This window comes from Notamacropus eugenii, chromosome 1 (assembly GCF_028372415.1).
Source record: "Notamacropus eugenii isolate mMacEug1 chromosome 1, mMacEug1.pri_v2, whole genome shotgun sequence".
Taxonomy (NCBI): Eukaryota; Metazoa; Chordata; class Mammalia; order Diprotodontia; family Macropodidae; genus Notamacropus; species Notamacropus eugenii.
In genome coordinates, this window is record NC_092872.1 from 261,282,482 (window position 1) to 261,305,171 (window position 22,690).

Sequence of the window (22,690 nt, forward strand, 5' to 3'; positions counted from 1 at the left end):
TTGCCATCTATTGTTTTAGTGATGATAGGAAGAAAGCAACAGACTTGGGGATGGTTGGGGAACTAAGAACCAGGCCAAGGGCATACTATGCAAAGTAACTGATATAAGACCATAAAGCATCACGTACTGAGTGTACCCTCCCATCCCCAGCATAACATACATAAGATGGGGCAAGTCTGAATTTTTGGTGTAAAGGACATGGATGAGGAAGTATGAAATGAGAGTTGTAATAGGAAAAATCCTGTTATAAAGGAAAGGACTCTGGACTTAGGGGTCTGAGGTCCTAGGTTTGAATTCTGGCAATCTGCATGAGCTGGAGCAAGTTGTGCCATCTCTCTGGGTCTCAATCTGTAAAATGTGTGTAGGGGAGTTGGATTCAATGGTCTCAGGTTCCTTCTGATTCTAGTATATGGACTATGACCTTGGAGCCATATATATTATTGTGATCAGTCAATATAAAATTCCATGTAAGGAGCACCATGGACAAAGCTTCAGAGGAGAAATATCTCAGATGAGACATATTTGGCTTAGCATATAGAGTACTTGATTTGGAGTCTAGAAGCCCTGGATTCAAAGCCTGCCTCTGACATTTGTTAGCTGTATTGACTCTAGACAAATCACTTAACCTTTTTCAAACTCATTTTCATCTTGCTTAAAATAGGATAATAATACCTTTGACGTGAGATTCAAATGAGATCATGCATGCAAAATGTGATATAAACTTCATTAATTTATTATTGTTGTTAAGCATTAATCATGACATTATTTATGTAGAAATGTCATCTTTTATATTTTATTGACTTTTGTCCATTTTTCCCTAAGTGTTGTAACCATTAATAAAAACAAGCAAATGAGGAAAGATTCTACAAAACATTTCAAATTATTTGTAATCTGTAAAAAAAAAATGTATGCATGAACTTTAATTAAACAATAATAAAAACCTCTCCTCTGCATCACGTCCCCATCTGAATAAGTTTGTTTCCAGGCATTTTTAAAATCTTGTTTCTGTTACTGTAATCCTTCATTTTTAAAATAGTTGTATTTTTTTTTGCATTTTTTAAATGGTAGGTTAGTCATTCTGTTTTCTCTTTCTGCCTTTATCACTTCATGTCATTCTTTGCATATTTCTATGTATTCTTTATCTACGTCATTTCTTATAGGTCAATAACTGTCCACTATGGTCATATATCCTCATTGATTCATCAATTCTCCTCTTGTTGGCAAATACTCTTTTACCCCAATCACCCTGTTCCAACTGCGATTTTGCTGGTTTTCATGATTTCTGCTTTGAAGTCTTCCTCGTTCTTGATCATTCTTGCCTTCAGCCCTAGTTCAGTTGGAGAGCTCATCATTGTCAAAACAGGTTTGGAAAAAGCCAACCCTGAGTATTAATTCTGAGCTTTAGGACAGGCGAGTTTGCAGGGCGCAGGCTAAAGTATGTGTCTGGGCTTCCTCAATGAAGTATTTTCAGCAACAAGTTGTCAGTGAAGTCAGGGACTTGGTGGGTCAGGATTAGATACCACCCACCCTTGCCTGTGACCTCCCCTTTTCTCCCTCCTCTTTCTCTTCTCTCCTGGGTGACTGACTGGCCCACTGTCACTGCCTCTCAACTGAGTCCCCAGTCCCTCTGTGCCTGACTACTGAAGATATTTGACTTGCAAAGCTGCTTTCTGAAAACTGCTGATAGCAGTGGACTTTTGGAGGATATTTTTCTAGGAAGTAACTAAAAGGTAAGAGTCCAGTTGCTGGGGAAGGAAGTTACTAATGCAAGGCTCTGAACTTGAGAGTGAGTGGTTGGGGGTGGGGGGAAGTAGAGGGAATTCAAATTGCTTTAGGAGATTTATTCCTGCTTTAAACATCCCAGGCTGAAAATGTTGGGTTTTCTTCTGACCTCTAGGAGGCTAGCGTTATTTTAGAAAGTGTGAGTGTTTTGATTAGTAATGATGAGAAATGTAAACTTTTATGCTAATTTCAAAGTTATAAATAACCAGCAGAACTCTTGCCAGGGGAAGCTGGTAGGCAATGTCGTGCTCGGAATTCAGAGAGTTTCTAAGCTATAAAAAGCACATTGGACTATTCTCCAGGAGAAGATAAGATATGGTCAGGATGTTCCTTTTTTGGGCATCGGTGCTGGTGCCGATGCAAAGGAAAACCTAGATGAGAATGTTAGAGTGGTTGCACCCTTTGATGCCATGCTTATGGAGAGCAAGTGTGAGCCTGTAAGGCAAGGGGTTGCTGATGCCTGAAACCCTATGTGTACAGATACTTTTGTATCTGTATGTGTTTTTGATCTTGTAAAATAACTTCCATAAGCTGGAATGAAGTTAGAAGATTGAGAATCTCTTTAAGAAATGCTTTGCCAACACTTGGCAGCTTGGTTCCTCCATGGGGGATAGGTGGAGGTTTGGGGGTAGATTTAGGGCAAGGAAAGACTTTGACTATAGGAGATAGTGTGGTATGGTGAAATGAACAATGGATCTGAAGCAGAGATCATTCAATCAATAAACATTTATTAAACCCAGAGTTCCTGGCTTTAAATCATATCTCTGACCCTACCTGGGTGACCTTATTCACATAACTTATTTGAGCCTCAGTTTCGTCACCTGTTTAATGTTGGCTTTGGATTAGATGAATTCTGAGGTCCTTTTCAGATTTAAAACATGAAACTTATGAATCCATCATAATGATATTCAATAACGTTGAGAAGCAATGTGGCATATTGGACAGATTGTGCAAAATCAGGAAGATCTGGATTCAAACCCTGTCCCAGATACTTACTGGTTGTGTGACCTTGGACATGACACTTAATTTCAGCCTAAATTTTCCACCTCTGTAAAACTGAGAAAATAATAGCACCAATCTTGCAGGGCTGCATTGAAGGCCAAATGAGATAACATGTGTATGATACTTTGCAGACCTGAAAATGAAGGCTTAGACAAGAAGGGATGAAAGGAAAATGAAACAAGAAAGATTTAGTGGAGGCATTAGGCAGAGTTTTCTTTCTGGAATGGTCATGGGAATATGGCATATAATACCAGGCAGAGTTGCAAGTTCTTGCCTAGAGCGTTCTAGGCTTATCCAGTACCATGTGGCCCAAAGGATTTCATCGGAGATCTCCTGATTTCCTGGGGAAAGCTCAGCCCACTGAGGCAGGCCAAAAGGTCAGCATTTTTGAGAACAACAGCACAAGCTCTTGCTTGTAGAGGGAGTTTATAACATCACGGGGCTTAGATCTGGAAGGGACCTTAGAGAATATCTAGTTTATTGTATTTGTTTTGCTTTTTATTGATAGATTTACTTTTTTATATCACTTCATTTTTGATGTATTCCTTTATCCTGCTCTACTCTGTCGCCTATGCTTGGTAACAACGAGTTTAAAAAAATAGAGTAAAAAGTGTTCAATGAAATTAACCCACACAGTCTGATGGTCTATGTAGCCTTCCACACTCATAGGCCACACTACCTCTGCAAGTAAGGGAGGGGGTGCCCTTTCGTCTTGTCTTTGGGGAAGAGCATGGTCGTTACAGAAGGTCCCTTTTTGTTCTTTTCATTTACATTGTTTTCCTCTGTACCAGTTCAAATATATATATGTATATACCCAGATAGTATCAGAGATTGGATTTAAAGCCAGGAATTCATATGTATATATATATATATATATATACAAATGTTTTCCTTTTGTTGTACAATAAACATTATCTTCTGCTTGGTAGCTCTGACTACTCAAAGTTTTTTTTAAATAACCAGCTTATTGGGATACACCTTCTTTACTACTACTCAAAGCCTTTCAGGATTGTGAACTCTTTCTAACTTAGACAAAAAAGAAGGGGAGACATTAGAATGTCTGAAAGTCAGACCTCTTGAGAATAAAAATCAGGACATCTGGTGGTTGCTGATGAAAGGCAAAAAGAGCAGGCAGCTGTGGAAGCCATGAGGTGGCATTTAAGGGTCACTTCTCCAGTTGGGTAATTGGTCAAAGAAGGCCTCTCATTTCACCTGAGTCTCATCTTCCTGCACACACAAAAGTGGAATTACTTGTGGCTGTGGCAGAAAGGTGAAGCCACTTGTAGTTACTGAGGTGAGGGGGAGAGCCGGGAGTAGGTGTGACAGCTTTCAGAAATGGAAGCCTCCTGCTTGGTTTCCTTCTATGACTTCTTCATATTTGCTGTTTCTTATGAACAAGAGCATATGGTTATTTGTAGATGAGAAAATTATGCCCAGAACGGAGGGTGCCTTGCCTAAAGACACACAATTAGTTACAGTCCTGGAATCTGAATCCGCAGCTCCAAATTCACTGCTCTTTCCACTGTACCATGCTCTCTCTAGTTCACCAACAGTCTTAAGTGGATGATGCGACAGTATTTTCATCATGCTCACAGAATTTACTTATTTTTTTCCCTTCCTTCCTTGCTTCCCTCTTTCCTTCCTTCCTTCCTTGGGAGTGGTAGTTCTAATTTGCTAAATTGAGAAATGATATATCGTATGTTGTTACTATTGATCAGTCATTTCTGATTCTTTGTGACTTCATTTGGGGTTTTCTTAGCAAAAATACAGGAATGGCTTGCTATCTTTTCAAGTTCATTTTACAGAGGAGAAAACTGGGGCAAATAGGGTTAAGTGACTCGCCCAGGGTCACAAAGCTAGTAAATGTCTAAAATCGGGTTTGAACTCAGGAAGATGAAACTTCCTGACTCCAGGCCCAGTGCTTTGTGGATTATGGAGTCATCTAGCTGCTCCGTGAATAGGGTAAGGGTGAGTTAAGGAAGAAGCTGGAAGATTTCTATGTGTGGCAGAGATATGAGAACCAATAGACACAATGATAAATATGATAGTGGGTATTTCTATGATCCTAGAACCTGAGTTTGGAGGGATCTCAAAGGCCCAATCCAAACTCATACTCTATCAAGAACTTTTCTCTTAGGAATCTTAACTTGAAGCCTTTGCACAAATACCTCTAGGCTCTCCATGTCACCTTAGGGCATCTCTCCGTTCCAGGTAACTTTTCCTGACATTGCTTGTACTGAACCCTTCATATTTTTCATCTCATTTAATTATCACAATTACCAATCAACAACCATTTATTAAGTCCTTACTAATGAAGTGCAAGTACCATTACCCCTTTTTACATATGGAGAAACTGAGGCTCAGGAGGAGATAAATCAAAAAAGGATTGTAAGGAACAACTTCTGTTTTCTGTTGGTAGAACATCCTTTTCTTGCCTGGAGTCAGGAAGATTCATTTTCTTGAGTTCAATTCTGATTTCAGACTCTAGCTATGTGACCTAGTGCAAGTCATTTGACCCTGTTTGCCTCAGTTTCCTCATCTGTAAAATGAGCTGGAGAAGGCAATGGTAAACCCCTTCAGTATCTCTGCCAAGAAAACTCCAAAGAGTCACAAAGAGTCAGCCACAGCTGAAAGATTCAACATGATCATTATCATCATCCTTAGCAGTGACAGCTCTTCTTTCAGCTGTAGCTGTCTAACAGCAGAAGGGGCTGGCTGCTTCTGGGGGTTGTGGGCTCCCCCTCACCTCTTAAAATCTCAAAGCACTTAATTCTAAAATATTTGGGGTAGTCTTTGTACCGAACCCTGTCTAATGGAGTTTTGCTGTTTGGTGGAAGGGGTTCAAGCTTGTGAGGATAGGAGGAAGGTAGTTAGGATCAAAAGAAGGGGGAAAGAAAGAGGGATGTTAAAAGGGAAAGAAGGAAGTGACTAGGAGAGAAAGAAGAGAGAGATTAGGAAGAAATAGAGGAGGAGGCAGAGGATGGAAAGAAAGGAAAATAAGGGAAGGGGAGAGGAGGGCAGAAGGAAAGGAGACCAAGAGAGATGAGGGGAGAAGGGAGAAAGAAAACTAGGAGGGGAGGGGGTAGGAAGGTTAGAAGGGGGAAAGAAGAGGGTAAGAGGAAGGAAGGAGGGCTATTCAGCTTTCCACTCTCTGTGAACTGTCTTTAGCAGACATTTATTCCCCTCTGGTGTAACAGGAATTAAAAACTGAGAGAGAAATTGGCATCTCACACTTGTCTGCAGAGAAAACTATGTGTGCTGAAGTGTAGACATAAAAATAGTATTTATTTAAGGCTCTCAGGCTCCTGGGAATGCTTGCCCCAAGCTCCACAGAGCTAGCTTTTGAGGCAAGGCTTCCACTTGGATGATGGCTCTTGGGCCTGGTGGGCCCCTTGGCAGAGAGCCATCTGGATTCCTTCAGCTGAGCTGTAGATCTACGTAACTATGTAGATCTAACTGTGATGTCATTTTGGTCCTCTTCCAATACATAGCACAAACAGCAAGATCCAACTGAAAAGGTTAGGCAATGTCTTTCCTTGTAATAAAGAAAAACATACAAGTCATTGAATCTCTCTGAAGAGGGGAAGTAAAAAAGATGTTAATGTTGACCCTCCTAGATATTTGCATATAAAAGAAGACTGTATGTAGGAACTTTTGCTTAATTCATCGGAATGGAACTTTAATGGTGGAATTTCAGGCATTGTGGCAGATGAATTTAGATTAGAAGAGCTGTTTTAGTACCTCTCAAATCTCACAACATAAACTGATGGAGAAAGCCCAAGTGCCAGAAAGGGTCCAGTTTTCTGATTATCAGATAAAGTGCCAGTGGAATTAAGTCAATTATCAGGTCCACAATGGTTCATACTTCCTTTTGCCAGTAGCCATTTTGGTGCCATTTCAGACCAGCAGGGTTTGATTCAATGAATAGGATTGCTGGGGAGGTGGGGAGGGCTGGGGTTCAAAGAGGCCCTGACTTTTTCTAATAGGAATAGTGGAAGCCTGGGAGATAGAGATACTTAGAGATCTGTCCTGGGTCTCTTCTACACTTAGTGCTCAATGTTGTCAACTGAACTTCCAAGGAGAATGAAAATCCAGGAGCGTAAGTCATCTTTGATGTCTGGCTGACCAAGAGGATCAATCATACAATGCACACACACACACACACACACACACACACACACACACAAACTCCACAATACCCTCTATCTAACAATTCAGTCCTAGGACACGCAAATGCCAAGACCTCCATTTTGAGGAAGGGTTCAGGCCAGCCATCCTTCATGTCTCACCAGGCTCTCATCTAGCCTCTGTGGATGTTGCCAACATGTCCCTTCCCCTTTCAGTTTTCAATTCCCTCAGATGTGTGTTGTCTTTGTTTGTTAGAATATAAGCTACTTGAGGGCTGAGTGCTTTTCTTTTGTTTGTATTTGTATTCCCAATACTCAGCACAGTGCTAGGTACGTAGCCAATGCTTAATAAATGCTTGTTGATAGACTAGGTGACTTGATAGGACAGTCTTAGTTCTCAAGGAACTTTCATCATTAAAAAACTAAACAAAGGAAATTAAGAGAAAAAGCTGGTTCAGGAGAGGAAAGGATGAGTTTGGTTTTGGACCTGTTTGAGTTATTCATGAGAAATTGAAATAGAAATGCTCACTGTGCTTAGCAGTTGGGTGAAGAGAAAGACTTTGGGTCACATACCCAGAAGTGATAATCAGACACATGAGAAAGGATGAGATTGCCAAGGGAGTGAGTGCACAGAGTAGAGAGGGAAAGGATTTTGGAGGCTATCTGTAAGTGGAGGCAGGAGGAGGAACTGGAAACAGTAAAGAGATTTGTCTAATAGGTAGAAGGACCTAGCAGTATCACAGAAGCCAAGGGAGGAGAGAGAATCTTTATAGGGTAATGGATACAATGGATGGAAGTTGTAACATGGCCAATGTGGGCTTGACGTGAGGGAGTGTGGAACAGTGGAAAGAAAAGTGAGCCTAGAGTCATAGGGGCTGTGTTGGGGCTCTGCTTCTTCACTTGCTTCCTGTGGGATCTTAGGTAAGTTGCTTTGTCTCTCTAGTCTTCTGATCCTCATCTAGAAAATGAAAAAGCTGGATTATCTGATTACTAAGGTCTCTTGGCAGCAGAACTATGGAAAAATTTCCTAATGGATAGAGCTGTCCAAAGAAGGGAATGGACTGTCTTGGAAAGCAGTGGGATCTCCTTCATTAGAGGGCTTTAAGAAATGACTAGATGGATGCCTGAAGGATGGGTTCCAGTGGGGATCTCACTTTGAGCATAGGTTGGATTGGATGATCTCTGAGGTTTCTTCTGGCTTTGAGGTCCCATGTGATTCTGCATGGATTAAGGATAAAGGGGTAGCCAAGAACACTGGATGCTACATAAAGGTTGAAGATGAGGATGAAGTAGGCTCTTGGATGCTTGGAATGCTCTTTGTCTTTATCTCTCTCTTGGCTTTCCTGGCTTTCTTTAAGATTCAGTTCAGCTGCAGGAGGCTGTTCTAGTGTCTTCCCTTCTGAGGTTACTGTCTAGTCACTTCCTTTTTCCTTCTCCCATTAGAATGTAAACTCCTTGAGAGAAAGAAGTTTCTGCCCCTCATAAAATGAAGTTCAGTTCTAAAAGCCCTTCTCCCTTTCCTTCTCCATTGTCCAGCCCTTAAAACTGGGTCTGTAACTGCAAAAAGAATAAAGGGAGTGCACTCAGAGAGCTCCCTTTTCTCTCGTGTTCCTCATTCAAGGTGCCTTTGGATATTTCCATCTCTATCCCTGTCTCATGTAAAGAGGTGACCCTTCTCCTTGCCAAAGTAAATCCATTTACCTCTACAAGTGATCCCATCACATCCCATCATCTCCATAGTTTTGCCCCTCTAATAGTTCTACTCTTGCACTTATCTTCAATCTTTCCCGGTCTATTGGCTGCTTCCCTACTACCTACAAACATACCCATGATTTCCCAATTCTCAAAAAACCCTTATCTGGTCCTTCCATCCTCTCTCTAGCTGTTGCCATATCTTTCCTCCTTCTCATGATTAAACTCCTTGAAAAGGTCACCTTCAATAGGAGCCACTACTTCCTTTCACTCTCTTTTGACCTCTCTGAGGTCTGGTTTTGAAGTCCATCATTCAATCTCCAAAGTTACTGATTATCAACATTGCCAAATCTAATGGCCTTTTTACAGTCCTCATCCTTCTTAACCTCTCTACAGCCTTTGATACTGTGGATCAGTTTCTTCTCTTCGATACCCTCTTCAGTCAACTACTGTCAAGGATACCATCATCATCCTCCCAGTCGCCCAGACTCCCACAACCTAAGTGTCATGTTTACCTCTTCACACTCTCACCTCCATTCAATCGTTGTCAAGTCCTGTTGGTTTTTACCTTTGTAACATTTCTCCTGTGTACTCCCTTCTGTCCTCTGATGATGGTACCATTCAGGTGCAGATGCTTAACTTCTCACAGCTGGACTATCACAATAACCTGCTTTGTTGGTCTTCATATCTCGTCTCTCCCTGCTCTAGTTGATCTTCCACTCAGCTGTCAAATTAATTTTCCTAAAGCACAGATCTGACATCATCCACAATAAACTGCAGTGGCTCTCTGTCACTCTTTCCAATCTTTTAACATCTTACTCCTCTGAGGGAACCCTGTGATCCAGTGACACTGGTCTCCTTGCTGTTCCCAGAACAAGGTATTCTACCTTCAGACTCTGGGTAGTTCACTAGCTCTTCCCCATGACTGGAATATTATCCCTCCTCAATATCCATCTCCTGGCTCCTTCAAGTCTCAGTTAGAACTCCATCTTCTACAAAAAACCTTTCTCCATAGTGCTTTCACTCTATTGATAATCTCCAATTCATGCTGTATATATTTTATTTTAATGTAGTTGCTTGCATGTTGTCTCCCCCTAAAATTGTGAGCTCCTTGAGATGAGGGGCTGTCTTTCTCCTTTCTTTGTAGTTCAAATAAACCATAGAATGCAATATTGATACTGTCTTTACATTTCATATTGCATTTTTTTTTGGTGAAACCTCAGATGCAATGATTCTTTCTTGAAATTAAAATAATAATCACTTTGTATTAAATATATATATAAATGCATCAAAATTATAATTTAAATAGAATCAAGTGGAACTTATGTTTTGATTGTTAATATAAACTTATAATAATATTTTCATATGAAAATTGTGCTATACTTTGGGTTTCTTTTACTCAATGGTTTATGACAATTTAAACACATAGAAGAAAGAAAAGTATAAAATTAAAATATTCCAGTCTGTACACAATTTAACATATCATTATGTAACAGTAGACACTGTGCTACATTATATGAACTAGTGTCCAGGATGTTGACCATCAATCTACTGTGACATAATGAAAAGTCTGAGAGGCACACTTTCTAGATAATTAATATTCAATTTATTAATAATATCTAGGAAATGTATTTTATTTATTTAATAATATTATTAATATATTCATTATTCAATAATTTATTAATTAATTATGGTTAGGACATAATTAATAGATTGAGGTCAGTGTCTTTCTCTCATAAACCAAAAATGAACCTTGGGGACTACTGGATGTTTGTGTGTGTTCGTTCTTCGTTGCCAAAGAAGACCATGCCATCAGAGAAATGATGACATGACTTGACTTTGTTTTAAGTGAGGGAGGGCTGTGCAGGTCATCAGTCTCACTTCTCCTCCAGAGCCATCTGAATCCAGTGACCAGATATTCATCAGGGTGACTGGAGATGACCCAGGATGAGGCAATTGGGGTTAAGTGACTTGCTCAAGGTCACACAGCTAGTGAGTGTCACTGGATGTTTAAATACGCTTGGAAGAGCAGGTGTTCCTGACAGGTGGAAATCAATGCTGGTTAACAATTAATATGAGAATGAATATTATAATGATAGGTAGGCTTATTCTAATGAGGGGCTAGGGGAATTGGCTTTGATTATGTCAGTACTGGACAAAGAGACTCATCTCTACCTGGACTACCCCTGACTTGGACAATCTGTACAAAAGGATCTAATCTCCATCCAGTTTTAATTGAGTAGAACAATGGTGGAGTTACAGTAAGAATTCTACCTAGCTAAGATGTCTTTACACTTTGATCAGAATGAAGTTTTCCCATTTGGGCGGTGCCCTACCCAAGACTGAACCCAATCTCATCATTAGCCCTGTCCTTAAGGTGCTGCCTTGACCTAGTAACTAAATGAGGAAATAGGGGAAAAATAGGGGATCCCCCTATAATAGTAATTGGTTATTAATTATTTCTCTCACTACCCTTTCCTTAGGAGAATTTTAAAATTTAAATTGATTATGCTTACATTAACATTAATGATTATGATATATAAGAATAGTGCCTTAGTTTCAGGTACCATATTTTAAGAGGGAAATTGACTAAGACAGGTATGCCCAGAGAATTCCACAGAGGGTGTTCGACAGTGGAAAGAATGGGAGATGTTTAACCTAGAGAAGAAAAGACTTGGGGGTGATTTCTGTCTTTAAAGATACCAAGGGCTTTCATGTAGAAAGGACATTAGAATTATTGTGGCCAGTTCCAGAGAGTAGAGTAAGGAATAATGGGTGGAAGGCAGTTTAGTTTTATATGAGTGAGGACTTTTTAACAATAAGAGCCGGTCCAAAAATGGAGTGGGTTGCCTTAGGATATAGTGAATCCCCTATTGCTGGAAGCATTCAGAAGGTGGATGAGCCCCTATCTGGGAAGGGTAGAGAGAATTCTTGAATAAGGTAGCAGGTGGGACTATATAGCCCCTAAGGCTACTTTCAGCTTTAAGAATCAATGATTCCACGAGTTATCATTGTCTCATTTGCTCCATTTCAGTTGGCACAACCTGAAATGACATTACCTTTTTGGATGGCTATATTTCACATTGACTGAGACTGAGTGTGGAGTTAATGGAAATCTCTAGCCTTTTGAAACATGACCTGCTGTTAAGTCAGCTCACTTTCAAAATATGTTTTTTTAAAGTGATTGTTTTTAACCTAAGTGCAGGAATTTACAGCCATCCAATTCCATCTTGCTAGTTAGGACCCATCATTTGATTCAGGCTGTTGAGGTTTTAAAATCCTGATTCCATCATCCAATGCATTACCTATTTGGGGCAGCTGGATGGCGCTGGGCCAGGAATGAAAAGACCTGAGTACAAATCCAATCTCGGACACTTCCTAGCTATGTGATCTTGGGCAAGTCACTTAATCTCTGTTTGCCTCAACTTCCTGAATTTTAAAATGGGGATAATAGAAACACCTACTTCTCAAGGTTGTTGTAAGAATTGAATGAGATAATATTTGTAAAGCACTTAGTGCCTGGCACATAGTAGGTGCTACATAAATGCTTATTCCCTTCCCTCTGTGTTATCTGCTGTTGTATCATTGCAAACTTTTGCCAGAGGCCATTTTGGGGGAATCTCATTTCTTTGGCTCATTCAACTAAACACATATATATTAACCACCTACTGTCTATCAGGCCCTTGGCATCCAAAGATGACAACGGAATAGTTCTTGACCTCAAGGAACTTACATATTACTAGGGCAATGGAATGTGTATGTAAGTAAGTAAATACTGAGTATAAAGTAATTTAAATTATAAAGGAGTATAAAGTGATTTCACTTTTGAGAAACTGTTAATAACTTCGGGAGATCAGAAAAGTGAAGGCATAAAATGTGGTACTTGAACTATGCTTTGAAGGGAGCTAAGGACTCCCTGAGGTATAAAGGAAGTCCACTGAAGACACTGGGGAGCCACTTCTACAAGGGGAGGGAAGTGGGACACAGAATCATGTATGTAGGGTGTAGGTAGCAGACCAGGTTGACTGGAATGGAAAGTTAATGTAAGGGAGTAGTATGAACAAAAATGTGGGTGGGAGCCACATTATGAAGGACTTTCAAAGCCAGATTGTGGAAATTCTATTTTTTCCTGAAGGTAATAGGAGTAATTAAAGATTTTTGGGTAGGGGGATGGCACAGTCATAGATCTGTTTTAGGAATATGAGGGTAGCTGAGAAATATAGAGATGTCTCAGGCAGGGGGACTAATTAGGAGGATCTACCAACAGTTCAAGCTAGGTATATATGAAGAAACTAAGGTTGATGGAGGTCAAGTGGTTCTCTGAAGGTCATGCAACTTTTAAGTGCCAGAACCAGAATTTGAACCCTGACTGCCTGCCCAATGCTTTCCCATGGCATGGCATAGCTTTTTAATTTATTCATCCATTCCAGTCAATAAGCATTTACAAAACACCTACTACGTTCCTGGTGCTGTGCTGAGCACTGGGAATGCAAGAAGAGGCCAAACACAATCCTTACCCTCAATACTCTAATGTTCATCCAAAAATATAGCCATCTAAATACAAAAGTTTTATCATCCAATATACATATTCCCACCTTCCTCAATATTGGCAGATATTTTGCAGAAACAAGGTACCTTAAGTCAGTAGCAGCTCCTGAGCTGAGTGGAGCAATCCTATCCAAAAAGAAAATCAGGTCATTTGGGCCTGAATTCTTCTTAGTAAATGCATACTGCATCTTAACCATTGACCTTTTCTGTTCTGGTCTCTCAGCCTTACTAAATCTTCTCAGGTACAGACTTAGTTTCTCAGAGGAGGAAATGGGGCTTAGTGTGGGGAAAATGGGGTTACATCGATTGTGAGCCCTGTTAAGTGAGTTTCATCCATTCCCCAAGCAATGATCAGTAATTCTGTGTGTTGTTTTAGTTATGATTTAGAAATTCATAAGATCATAGGATTTAGGGCTATAAGGGAGCCCAATTCAACCTACCTATTTTACAGATGGAAACTGAGGCACAGAGAGATTAAATACTATTTTTGGTTATTGTCTCCACTTCCTCACATACAACTTGGTTCTTAACCCTGTCAATCAGTTGACATTTTTCTCTCCAAGGTTACCATTTAGACTTCTAATTGCTAAATCCAATGGCTTATTCTTTAATGATAGCTAAAGGGTATGATGGGTAGAGTACTAGACTTGGAGTCAGTAAGACCTGAGTTCAAATTCTGCTTAAGACACTTACTTAGCTGTGGCACCTAAAGCAAGTTATTTCAACTCCCTGTGCCCAGTTTCCTTATCTGTAAAATTAGGCAATCGGATGTGATGTCTTCTAAAGCTTCCTTCTAGCTCTAACTTTGTAATTTTGTGATCTTATGGCATTGCTGATATCCTCTCCTCGTCACACTCTCTCCTCCCTTGGCTTTTGTCCAATGGTTTGCTGGTTCTTCTTATTTCATAGACTGGTCATGTATCTCTTGCTCCTTAGGAGTGGTTGTTCCACGGCACTCTAGGACGGTGACTCTTTTTCCTCTTTCTCTACATCCTCTCTCAGAGACATCACCAACTACAGTGGTTTCAACCATTATCTCTATGCAGATGTCTCTCAACACATCTAAAATAGAACTTATGATTTTCCCTCTTCTACATGATCCCTTTCCAGATCCTCCTATCTTTTTGTTGAGGGTTCTATCATCTCCCCCCTACTATGCTTGCCCAGGTTCATAACCTCACAATCAGCCTTCACTAGTCTCCTTCAGTTACATACTTTATCTCATCAGTAGCTGTGTCTTATTCACTGTGGCTTCACAAAACAAGTCACCACTCTAACTCAAGCCCCCATCCCATCTCACCTGGACTCAGCTAATACTCTCCTAATTTGTTTTTCTGGTCACATTCTCTCCCATCTCCAATTAAACCTCCTCACAAAAGAATCTCCCTAAGGTATAGGTTTGAATAATTGACCCTCTTGCTCAAATTTTCATTGGCTCCCCACTACCCATGGATAAAATATACAAGCATAGTGGCAGTTCAGTGGCACAGTGAATGGAATACTAGATTTGGAGACTGACTTCAAATCCTGCTTACTTAATTGTGTGACCCTGGGCAAGTCATGTAACCTCCCTTGCCCTCAGTTTTCTCATCTGTGAAATGGGGAGATTGAAAGTCATTACCTCACAGTATTGTTGTCACGATCAAATGAGAAATCAGATAAAGTGCTTTGTGAATTTTAAAGTGTTATATAAATGCTAGCTGTTATTATAAATTGCTTAGCCTGGCAGTTAAGTCCTCCATATACGGCTCAATCTATCTTTCCAAATTTATTTTATGCGACCTCCCTTTATAAACTCTATATTCCAGCCCAAATGGACTGTTGGTGATTCCCCAGACGTGGTACTCCTTTTCCCACCTCTTTACATAAGTCTTTTTCCATACGTGGACTGCTCTCTCTCATCATCTTCACCTCTCAGAAACCTCCCGAAGACTTAGCTAACGCACCATCTTCTTTGTGAAGCCTTCCTTGATCTCTGCAGTTGTGAGTTCCTTCTCCTGTTTCACTTTTCCTCGGACTACACTTATGATATACAGTTTGTATTCCTCCAGTAGAATGTAATCTCCCTGAGAGCAGGGCCTGTTTTCTTTATTATTGTATCCCCAGAATCTGACACATAGTAACTGGTCTTTAGTAAATAATTGCTGACTTGAATTATCTGTATTTATACTATGCTCATACCTGTGTTCACAGAGACAGTTCAGGGTCCAATTTCATGTCCTTTGATCCCAAATCCAGAAATCTGTCCTTTGTTCTCTGCTGGGGAGGGGGTGGTCTAAGCATAACAGATGCAAGTTTCTGACTCAACATCAGCATAAAACATTTAGCGCGATTTCTCATTTTGCCTCCTAGCTTTCCTTGTCTTTTTACCATATTGTTTCTTCTTATTGACAATGGAGATGTTGGAGATTGGGGATGTTTAGTGGGAAAATTGTACTCATAAAAAAGTCCCCAGGATAACTTGGTCATGAAATCTATTTCTAGTTATTTTTTTGTGCTTGTCTTCGGAAATACCAACTGTGGGAGAAATTGGTCTCTTCCTCTTCATCTAATATAGTATCAGCAACTGGGCAGCTCTCTTCTCAGGAATGAAGATGGTTGGCACAATGCCCTGACTCTTGGGAAATGCAGAAATTTCAGTTTTGGATTCACTGTCCTAACTCAAGCAAGGTTTTTCTCTCCAATGATATTCACTCCTCTCCATTCTATACAGTTATAATTTAATAAGATGCCTTAGGCATCTTTTCACTCTCTTTAGGAAGCATTTGTTACAATGTTAGAAGCCAAATAGAATGTTTCCCCAGTGATCCACAAATCCAAGAGGGTCCTGGATTCCATGTTGGCAGATGAAAAATAACTCTTAGGACTGGAGCAGATGATTGTCCTTAGGGCAACTGATAAATATATTGAGTAAGCTTTTGTGGATTTGATTACTCTTTTCCCAGATGCTCCTTCCACTCTAACACCTTTTATAATCTTCATCCAGTAGAAAGAGTGTAGGGGGTTTTGGAGCCAGAGGACCTGAGTTCAAAACTTGGATCTATTAATTACTACTCATGTGACCTTGGGTAAATCATTTCTCTTCTCTTGAGCTTGGTTTGCTCATATCTGTCCTGAACAGATTGTCCTAGGTGACCTTCCAAGGTCCCTCCCAGTTCTAAATCTTTGCTCCTAATCTGAATCATCTTATAACTACTTATCTCCAGTAGATTTCAATGGGATTTGGTCCAGACAAGCAAATCTTGATAAAGAGAAAAAAGAAACAAAAATTACTGTTGTCAGTTAATAATAACATATGCTTCCTGTGTGTGGGCTGTATTTTATAGTACATAATATCTCTATCCAAGAGAGATATTATCTAGTGTCTGACACATAGTAGGTACTTAATAAATATCTATTGGCTGACTAGAACGGTGCTGGAATCAAAGATAGATGTTCTGTGTTTGAACCACTGCATTGATAAATAGTAGTTGTGTCACAATGGGGATGTCCCTGAATTTCCCGGAGACTCAGTTTTGTTATTAACCAGGTGATGTGATGGATAGAGCAATGGACCAGAAATCAGGAAGACTTGAGTTCAAATCCAGCCTCAGACACTTGCCAGTTGCATGTTCCTGGGCAAGTCCCTTCAACTTTGTTGGCCTCAGTTTCTTTATCTGTAAAATGAGGAAGCACCTATTTCACAGGATTGTTGTGAGGATTAAATGAGCTAACATAAGTAAAAGCACTTTGCAAAGCTTAAAGTGCTACATAATGCTAGGTATTACTATAACATTATTATAGTTATTATTGGTATACAGTTCTTATCTAGCCTGTACCTAGTTGTCACAAGGTAGATGGGAAGCACTGCAACATTTTGAAGGCAAAGAACTTTGTTATCATATGGGTTTGTATCCCCCACCAAGGCATGTAGAATATTACAGGTGCCCAGTAAATATGTTGAATGAATTAGAACACTGGATTTAGAATCAGAATCTGGAATCCACTTCTGCCATTTCCGGTGTAATTGTGGGTAAGTCACTTATCCACTCTGGACTTCAGCTTCTTTCTCCACTAAATCTAAGTGACCTACAGAGTCCCTTAACTTAAAGTTCTATGATTTAATACAAAGAGATTACTCTCTTTATCAGATATTTCCTGAGATAAGATTCAGAAGTAGGTAGAAATTAAATCTGTCAATTTAAATTCATACAGCAACCAACAACATGTTATGAGCAGACAAGCAAAGTGGTTTGGTGATAAGAATGCTGGCTTTGGAGGTAGAAGACTTGGGTTCAAATCCTTTCTCTGTCTATTAATAGTATTATGAACGTGGTAAATATACTTTCCTTCTTTGGGTCTTCCTTTCCTTACCTCTAAAATGAGGCAATTGACTTAGGTGACTTTTAAGGTCCTTCCTGGCTCAATAGCTATGATCCTCTGAACTTCTGTGCTCTGTGATATCTACTTCTCTGCATTTGTGTAAGAAATGCTACAGCCTTGAATGAGGTCTCTGCTCATCTCACAAAGAATCTTTGAGTTGGAGGGGAACTTGGAAGCTGAGATCTCATCAGATCTTTACCTGAACAGGTGTTCCTTCCACCACACACCTGCCAAGTTATCATCCAACTTGTGCTTAGAGATCTCCGCTGATGGGAACCCTACTATCTTTGCAGGTAGGAGCCCATGTCTCTTTTGAGAAATTTAGCTTTCTTTGAACCTAGGTAGGCTTTACTTACAGCATTCCTTTGATCCTCCAGTCTAGGACCCAGTTGTAGGAGGAAGTGAGGTTAGTCTGGCACAACTTTTTCTTGAAGCCATGCTAACTCATTGGGATTACTGCTTCCTTTTCTACGTGTTCATTAACCATCCTTTTAAATTGTAGAATCTGCAATCAAAGTATTGTCCTCTAGTGAGTGATCATTGCCAAAGATTTCACATCCTCTATATTCTTCTGGGATATGGTTCAATTGGGTTTGGTGATTTGAACTCATCAAGGACAGCTTTGGCAAGTTGACCTGTCTCTCTGTTTATCTTGGGTATCAACTCCTTTTAGACACTTTAGTTCTTTCCTTTCCAGTCCAAAGTTCATTCTCCTTGGCAGAGAAAGCAGAAATAAAATTAGAGTCCAGAAGCTCCACCTTCTTCCTGTTTATTATCATTCCATCCACCCCCAAGCAGACATTCTAGCCCTTCTCAGATTCTCCCATTTTCCCCAAATATAGCTAAAGAAATCCTTTCCAGTCCCAGCTCACTCATATTTTTGATACTCTTCTTATGAGATAATGCCATGTTTTTATATCTACCTCATATTGTCTGTCCTGTTTCCATCTTTAATACTCATAATTTAAAATAGCTTTTTATTGATATATTTTTTAACGCCACCATAATTTCCCCCACTATCTTTCTCCTTTCCTCTCAGTCATCCCTTATTATATAGTATTTTGACTACCCCTCCCCAAGAGAAGATGAAAAAAACTGACATAAGTGACTAATATGTCAAAAAAGTCTGAAAATATGTGTAATGTCCAACATTTGTGGATTCCTCCCTACACCTCTGCAAAGGGGTAGGGTGGGGGTATCTTTTTATTATGTCTCCTTTTGAGCCCTGCTCTTCTTTATAATTTTCCACATTCACTCTACTTATTTACTTTTGTGTGGGGTGATTCCTTTTGTTTGTTTTGTTGTAGTCATATATATGTATATGTACATACATATACATATATATATATCCCCCTTGGCTCTGTTTACTTAGTATGCATTCATTCACATAGATCTTTCCATGCTTCTGTGTGTTAATCACATTCATCATTTCTTACAGCACAGTTATATTCTATTACATTCGTACACCACGATTTGTTTTGTCATTCCCCAGTCGATAGACATCTGCTTATTTTTTAATTTTTCACTATCATAAGTGCTACTATAAATATAGGTGAACTTTCTTCCTATCAATGGCCTCCTGAAGGTATTTTGTTCAGTCATTTTTCAATCATATCCAACTCTTGGTGACCCCATTTGGGGTTTTCTTAGCAAAGATATTGAACTGGTTTGCAATTTCCTTCTTCAGCTCATTTTTACAGATGAGGAAACTGAGGCAAACTAGGTAAAGTGATTTGCCCAGGTTCACACAACTATTAAGTGTCTGAGGTTACATTTGAATTCAGAAAGATGAAAGTTAGTGACTGCAGGCCCAGCACTCTATCCACTGTGCCACCTACCTGCCCTCCTCAGGGTATAAACCTCATGATGGAATCTCTTGGTCAAAGGATATGGATATTTTAGTGACTTTATTTCCATAATTTCAAATTACCTTCCAAAAGGGTTGTATTGATTTATAGCTCCACCATAAAATGCCTTTCTTTCTCCACTCTCCAACATTGTCCATTACAATCTTTTTTCATTTTTGCCAGTTTGTAAGGTATAAGATGAAACCTCAGGATTGTTTTGATTTTCATTTCTCTTCTTATTACTGATTTGAAGCCTTCTTTCATGTGGTTGCTAAGAGTTTGTCATTCTTCTTTTGAGAATTGCTTGTTCATATCCTCTGATCACTTCTCTCTTGGAAAATGGCTTTTAGTTGTATCTATGTACGTATTCATAGATTATTTTTATAGATCTTAGATATGAAATTCTTATCAGAAAAATTTGATATGAAGATTCCTCCCATCCCCCAATCAATCACTTCCTTTTTCTTTTGCAATTGCCTTTATTCCTCATATGGTTAAGAATGCTTGTTGTGTGTGTTAGTCCTTCGTTGCTGAAGAACACCATGCCATCAGAGAAACGATGACATGACTTGCATTTGACTTTGTTTTGAGTGAGAGAGGGCTGTGCAGGTCATCAGCCTCACTTCTCCTCCAGAGCCATCTGAATCCACTGACTAGATATTCATCAAGATGACTGGAGATGACCCAAGATGAGGCAGTTGGGGTTAAGTAACTTGCCCAAAGTCACACAGCTAGTGAGTGTCAAGTGTCTGAGGTGAGATTTGAACTCAGGTCCTCCTGACTCCTGCACTGGTGCTCTATCCACTGCACCACCTAGCTGCCCACTATGTCTATGCCTTTGACTAGATGTCAAAGTAAACAACAAAACCATACTATGAAGACATAATATGGTAACTTTTTCATTTCTAATTTCATTGGCAGCATTAAAAAGTATCAGTCAAAACTTTTAGCTTAGCCAGTTTTGCCTTACTACCTGGACCTTGTTTTTATCTGCACAGGGCGAAAATGACTTATCTGACTTAGAAGAACAAAGAGAAGAAATAAATCACCAAGACATTTTAAAACAATATTTTAAAAAATGTAGGCATTTTTCTATGTATTTTAACTTTTTAATGACTTCTTCCCCTCATTCAGAATAGGAAATACCCATTTTAGTCTTTGTATCCCTAATTTCTAGCACACCATAAACACATGTTAGTTGCTTCCTGACATGAATATTATAATAGGCACAATAGGTGACAATATCAACAGAACTGGTAAGATTTTCCTTGGGTAAAATGGAAAGCTGGATTAACTGAGAAATGATGACTTGAGAAATGATTTAAATAATTTTAAAAAAGAGATTAAAAAGCCATAGAAATATTAAGGCATTCTTTTCAAAGTGACACAAATTAACATTTTCACCGAACAGTTAAGTTACACTAATCAGCTAAAGTGGGACAAAACTTTAAGGAAAAGATTCTGTTATCAATGTGGAGAAATAATTCAATGTACAAAATATCCTAAAAATTCAGAAGATTTGTTTCCTATATTTGCGAGAGGTATACGATTTGCTTCTCTTCAAAAAATTTCAGTAGCACAATCTTTAAAATTAAGATGATGTTTCCATTTTGAATGTATTGAAGAATTTGGTACATGCACATATCTTTTAAAAAAAAATCTAAGTTAGTGGATGATTCCAGTAGATGTCTGGATAATAAATCCCCCCTTCACTACCATTTCCTCCCATGCCTCCACACCAGCTTCATGGCCTCTTCCTGAAATCTGCATCCATTTCCTATTTGACATGTAGTGGGTTCAAAGCAATATTCTCAACCTTTTTAGTCTCAGGACCCATTTGTATTTTAAAAAATTATTGAAGATTCTCCCAAAGAACTTTGGGTTATGTAGGTTCTACCTATTGGCATTTATGTTATTAGACACTAAAATGTCTCAGTAATATTATGAAAATAGTTTTGACTTTGTAGATCCCCTAAAAAGCACCCTGGATCACAGTGTGAGGGCCACTGTCCTGTAATGCAGTATGTTGACAATTTCATGTCTATTTCTGTGTCTGCTAGTCTCCACTATGCTTTCCCTTACAGTTCTTGGTTACTTGAATTTCTTTACCTGAATTTATTTGTCCCATTTCTTCTACTCATCCTGTTCTCTTTGAAAAAATATGTAGCAATAACAACAGTTGTTAACATTTATATAGCACTTACTACATGTGCTTAGTGCTTTACAATTATTATCTCATTTGAATCTCAATTTGTATCTTGGGGGATAAGTTCTATTTTTATCCCCATTTACAGAGGAGGAAACTGAGGCAGATAGAGGCTTGCCCAGGTTTATAAAACTAGTGAGTATCTGAGGTTGGATTTGAACTCAGGTCTTCTTGAACTCCAGGCTCTACACTAACCACTGTAATACCTAGCTGCCCCAAATATGCATACCCTTCCAGAGCTATAGTCCAGGCTTCAGTACTATCTACAAAACTCGGTGATGTCTTTGGTGCCAAATCTGTCTCTCTGCATTAGGATCTCTTATTGACTTTGCCTGGTACCTATAATGTGTGCATTTGTTTATAGATATCAAAAGGCATTGGTTTTTATTGCTATCTCCTTTATTTCATTCTTTTCTTAGCCTATCTACCATGACTTGTTTTTTAAAATTCTTTAGCTACTATCTATGTGTCATTTTACTAGGTAGATCTATCTACCAAGGCACTTACCCACCCTTCTTCCTTTTCAGTTTACAACTCCTTTATTTAGATTAGTAATACCTACCTACTCAAATGTGTGTGTGTGTTCTCATCAATTTGGACTTTTTTTCCCCAGTACTATAAATCACAGTAAATTCACGATTGTCTAGTAACAGGGACATTTGGAACACGGGTAGATTCAGATTTGGACATGTTGAATTTCAGATGGCTCTGGGATTATCCAGTTGGTAATTTCCAACAGGAATCTAGGGATGCAAGGCTGAGGCTTAGAGGAAAGACTCGAGCTGGAAATGATATGAAGATCTGTGAGTTATTTGCAGAGAGATTGTAATTAAACACATTGGAGCTGATGAGGTCATAAACAGAATTTAGAGGGGAGACAAGGGAAGAGGGACTATGATGGAACTCGATGATGATCTAGCAAAAAATATAGAGAAGAAAGTAGTAAGTGTCTGATGTAGTATTTGAACCCCAGCTTTCCTGACTCTCACTATGCCAATTTATCTGTTGTGCCATGCTGCCTTTAAATCATAGGCTATTTTAAGAGAAGTATAACATTCAGAAGATGGTATATCTATCCATCCATCATTCATCTATCTTACCTGTCTGTGTTTCTATCTAGTTGT

The 22,690-nt window shown here is 39.2% G+C and overlaps 1 protein-coding gene across 2 annotated transcripts in view; it reads left to right on the forward strand.

The window, feature by feature from the left end:
- The first annotated feature begins 1,433 nt into the window (after window positions 1-1,433).
- The window catches only part of CTNNA3 (catenin alpha 3), a 1,968,199-nt gene continuing 1,946,942 nt past the window's right edge, over window positions 1,434-22,690 (forward strand). The window contains exon 1 of one of the 2 annotated variants that reach the window (XM_072628816.1): window positions 1,434-1,730. The gene's annotated coding sequence lies outside the window, so the exon portion shown is untranslated. The remainder of the gene's footprint in view (window positions 1,731-22,690) is intronic. The other variant, XM_072628814.1, reaches the window with a different exon arrangement.